Source organism: Octopus bimaculoides, chromosome 16 (assembly GCF_046866305.1).
Source record: "Octopus bimaculoides isolate indiv1 chromosome 16, ASM4686630v1, whole genome shotgun sequence".
Classification (NCBI taxonomy): Eukaryota; Metazoa; Mollusca; class Cephalopoda; order Octopoda; family Octopodidae; genus Octopus; species Octopus bimaculoides.
This window is the reverse complement of record NC_142943.1, coordinates 15,421,680-15,427,015: the sequence shown is the minus strand read 5'-3', so window position 1 is coordinate 15,427,015 and position 5,336 is coordinate 15,421,680. Positions and strand designations below refer to the sequence as shown.

Sequence of the window (5,336 nt, the reverse complement as noted above, 5' to 3'; positions counted from 1 at the left end):
ACTCTGTGTCACGCTGAATCTTCCCCCGAGAACTATGTTAAGGGTACACATGTTTGTGGGGTGCTCAGCCACTTGCACGTTAATTTCACGAGCAGGCTGTTCCGTTGATCGGATAAACTGAAACCCTCGTCGTCGTAACCGAGACAACACACTTAAGAAGGAGGAGGAAGTAATACATAAAGGTAGACTGGAAAATAACAGTATAATAAAATGGTAGATAGATGAGAAAGAGATGAGGCGAAGTGTGAAGGCAGTGAGAGAGAGAGAGAGAGAGAGAGAGAGAGAGATATGTGCACAGTGACAGAGATGGTGATAAGAGGAACAGATTGTGGATATGGTGGGTTATAATAAAGAGAGGAGGGTGTTGATGACAAACATGAAGGGGTGTTCAGGAGAAATGGGCATTCAGTGTACATTTAGTGGCAAGGGATGGTACTGGGAGTGTAAGATGCATGGCGAAGTAAGTGGTTTCTTAGAGAGATTACTGGTAGTACAGGTGTAGGTCTGTGTGGAATAGGTGAAGCTCTGCTCACATACTGCTACAGTAGCTGAGGAAATAGTGCTGTAGCGAATGGGGTGAAGGAGAGATTGGTGTTAAGAAGATGAGTTGCTAGAAAGTTTTGACACGTACAAATTGGGTAGAGAGAGACAAACACATTAATGATATACTTTAGAACTGCATTTTGGCTGAGATGGATAGGTCTTCTCAATGTCATATCCTCCATGAGGCTGAATGAGTCATCAGAACTTCATCCAACATCTTCTGGGGTCTCCCTCGTCCATGCATTTCATCCAAATTAAACAAGCAGCACTTCTTTTATACAGCTGTCCTCATCTATATGCTCTGTATGACCATACCAGCACAGCCTTCTCTCATACAATTCATGTGATGCCGCTTAGGCCCAGTTTTTTTCTTTGAACACATTTCCAATTTGTCATACATGCACACTGACATTGCACATCTAGTGGAGCATGTGAGCTTCATCTTTTTCTAATCTTTGCATGTCTTCAGCATTCATGGCCCACATTTCACTATTATGTAGTAACACTACACAAGTATCATGCAATCTGCCTTTCACTCTCAGAGATAAGCCTTTTGTTACCAAAAGAGTTAATAGGTCCCTGAACTTTCTCCAGCAACAACACTTTCAGAACATCCTGCTAATTAGGTAACAAAAACGGTCTACCTGTAAGGATTTTCTAGGGCATTCAAGAAAACCTATTCCCTATGCATTCTTAGTGCTTATTGCTACTGCTCATCTGCACAGACAAAGCTACTTTGTCTATTACTTTTTCCAGTAATTCTTCTGCACCATTTGTGTGTTCATAGTTTGCACTGGATACACTGTATGGAATTATTGCTTACACCTTTTTGACATATCAACAGGGCCATAGGACTTTAGTATTTTCTAAATTAACTTTAAGGTCCTTTGATTCCTGTTTTTTTTTTTTTGCTTCCGAACCTGGAATTTAAGATATTAGAACAAGGCCAGTGGTATTCTCTGCCTTTGCACCATTTTTGTCAAGGAAGCCTTTTTTTGTTCTTTCCCAGTCTTGCAAGTTACTTGGTCACGTCACTATTGCTGGTGGCATGAAAAAAGCAGCAAGTACATTCTGTAAAGTGGTTGGTGTTAGGAAGGGCATGAAGCTGTAGAAACCAGGCCAAAGCTGACAATGGAGCTTGCTGTGACAACCCTGCAATTTGCCAGATGCTACCTATACAAGCATGGAAAACGTACGTTAAATTATTATTATTATTATTATTATTATTATTGTTGAGCTGACAGAATCGTTAGCACGCTGAACGAAATGCTTAACGGTATTTCGCCTGTCACTACAGTTTGAGTTCAAATTCCATCGAGGTCGACTTTACCTTTCATGCTTTCGAGGTCGATAAATTAAGTACCAGTGAAACACTGAGGTCGGTGTAATCGACTGTCCTCCTCCTGAAAAATTTCAGGCCTTGTGCCTAAAGTAGAAAGGATTATTATTCTTATTATGATGATGATGATCGTCGGCTTTTGTGGCTAATAAAGAAAGGATTATTATTATTATGATGATGATATATATCGTCAGACAGAGTTACAATCGGCAAAACTTCCAAGTCACAGTTAACCTTACTTAAATGTATTAAAGTAATATTTCAAGTTATATTTGATTGTTTTTATAGATAAGTATACATAAAAACAGTATAAATATGTATGTGTATGTATGTATATATATATATATATATATATATGCATACAAGCATTTATACATATAGTTGTGTGTGTGTAAAATAATGAAATATACGCAATGGATGTTAAATGTCAGAGTAGTGGTGGATATCCTGTTATATAGTTAATTTCGATACACAGAAAACAACGTAATCTGTTGTTCTTTATTTGTTTCCAATAGAAAGTTGTTTTATTGTTGTTACTGAGACATACAAATACATGTTGTATTCACAGCTCTGTATGTATGTATGTATATATATATATATAGTTATTGATATGAAGACGGGGAAAGGGACGATGAAAGACACTTAGATAGAAAGAAAGACAGATACACACACAAAGGGATAAAAAAAAATGAAACAAGACGGCGAGGAAATAATCGGAAAGGAACGGAAACTAACGAAACGCAGCGAAGAGAAACGAAGACGACCGACGACCTCCATGTTCTGTTGTTGATGCCAATGTGTTTGTTGTTTGTTGTTCGACGCTCCTTTGCAACAAGAGCAAGAACAACAACAACAAACAGGCTTTTTTTTATTTAATTTTTTTTTATGTACACACTTCGATGCCTTCCAAAACACCAACAAGGAAGAGGATAACGTGAAGAGTGAAGACAAACAACTGCCGTGGTAAACACTGACGATATCAAAAGTAGTAATAGTAGTTGTCGTGGTAGTATAGTAGTAGTAGTAACGTTGAGGATATCATCATCATTATCATCATTAGCAACACCATTAAGATCAGCCCTCACTAACGTTCATCAACCGCTGCCTCCACCAGCACCATTAACATTTCATCATCATACCAAACTTTGTCCATGGAAGCTTGTTATTTTTATTATCCCTACAAAACATTTTCTTTCTCATTCTCATCCTCGTCCTCATCTCCATCATCATCACCAACAACAGCAGTCGGTAAGTCGTTTTGACATCTTTAAAGACTAACTTTTTCTCGTGGGAGGGAAGAGGACAAGGTTTTGGCTTTTAATTATTTTCGCTAATTAATAGGAAAAATAATTGTTATAATTTTTTTTTGTTTTCATATATTTAAAAAAAAAGTGAATTATTTTTTGTCGTTGTAATAATTATTATTGTTCTTATTTAATATTTTCTGAGTTCAAATCCGGCCATAGCCTATAATGTAACTGTCAAGTACTGGGGTCGATGTAGGCGATTGTTCCCCTTCCTATGAAATGTGTGGGCCTTGTGTCTAAGTGGGTGATTAAGAGCGGCGAACTTAAAAATTTGATTTCTTTCTGTCATTTAAAACCACATCTATCTACATCCCTTTCAAGATTGATCAAATCAAGTACTAATTATTATCTATTGATTGTATCTGAGTAAATGCACCCATAAAATTAGTATTGTGCTTGCCTTAGGAAGTAATTAGCATTGTTATAGAATTTTTGCTTTGGACTATATTTCTCTTTCCTTGTATCCAACTTTGGTAATTAATTGGAAAAAAAAAAAAATGAGACAGATATTGGAACCGTGTCCCTTATATCTTCGACAAAATGGTAATTAATTGGAAAAAAAAAATGAGACATATATTGGAACCGTGTCCCTTATATCCTCGACAAAATATTTTTTAGATCATAATTGAGTTTATTGTTTCAGATTAGCTAGCAATAAAAATGGTATTTTTAAAAATTATTTTTCTGTGGATCTCACCAGTCTCGGAGAATCTAAGAAGGATATGGGCACAGTCCTTTCAGACAAATCTAATTATTAAAGAATATATATATGGAAATGCAAACACACACACACAAACAAATATACACATGCATTTGGGGCGAAACTCGGAATAGACTGTCAACTTTGGATATAATAAACATCTATTCACGCTATCTAACGTATTGAATTCTACATCAGATGCTATGTAAAGTTTGTTCCAATAATACTTTACAACATTGTATATACACACATTTACATGTACATATATACACGCGCGCACACAAACACCTATAATATATATATATATATATATATATATATAACGTATAATTGCTTCAAGTGTATTTTCATACATATGAATATATATTCAGATATGTATACATACATACATATATGCACACATCCGTATATCCATACAGCTTTCAACTTATATTAAAATATACATCATTTATATATATGCACACTAAGATAGCTTTCATGTTTTTCTGTTTATGTATAACAAACATGTATCTATTTATACGTGATTGTATCTATAATGTGTCTACTATCTGTTTCATCTATGTATATATGCCTGTGTCTACATCTGTGTGTGCGTGTATACATACATATATATATATATATATATATATATATATATATATATATGTATATATGTGTGTGTGTGTGTGTTTTTGAATAGCTCTTACTATAATTAACATAGAAACTTGTCAGCTACTTTGAAGGTATCAATTAGTGTATACATACACTTGTGTAAATTTTCTTCGATTTTTTTTTTCTCCTGATAACTTGTCATGTGTGTTTGGGATTAAATTGTTGTTTGTATCTTATTTATTCTGCCGTATTCGTATTGTGTTGTTTCTTTTAATTTTTTTGTCTCGTTATATATTTTCGTGCCTTATAAATTATTGTTTGTCTGTGGTGTGGCTGACTTGAGAAAATAATTGCTAAAGAAAGTTTGGCTGTTTCATAACTATAGTTGTAGATACACTAGCAGGAAATCACATACGCATATACATAAATTCGTGTGTGTGTGTATATATATATATATATATATATATTATACGCACACAAACAAATATTCCAGGGTTGACAAGTTCAAAAGAAGCTATGTCCGGCCACTTAAAACAAACACTCAAAGATAAATCTTGAACGAAATATTTAATCCATAATCGCTTGTGCATATATATTTACAAACAAATATACTGATAGATTTGGTAGAACAAACAGTATAAACAGAAAGTAATGCATGAGTATATATCTTATTACTTTTAATCGGCAGATGTTACGAAGTGACACTGGGACCGAAAGTTTCGTTTATGGCACTAAATAGCTTATTCCCTCTCAGACTTATTTTTTGAGTACTTTATTCTAAGTAGCCGGACTTGTTTCTTTTTGAATTTGTCACCTTTGGAATATATTTGTGTGTGTATGTCTGTGTAGGTTTGGT

The 5,336-nt window shown here is 34.7% G+C and overlaps 1 protein-coding gene across 2 annotated transcripts in view; it reads left to right on the top strand.

Annotated features, from left to right (window-relative positions):
- Window positions 1-2,640: 2,640 nt before the first annotated feature.
- Window positions 2,641-5,336, top strand: part of LOC106878488 (uncharacterized) — a 48,937-nt gene continuing 46,241 nt past the window's right edge. Inside the window, exon 1 of one of the 2 annotated variants that reach the window (XM_052973887.2) lies at window positions 2,641-2,845. The gene's annotated coding sequence lies outside the window, so the exon portion shown is untranslated. Of the gene's footprint in view, window positions 3,131-5,336 lie in introns of both variants that reach the window. The other variant, XM_052973886.2, reaches the window with a different exon arrangement.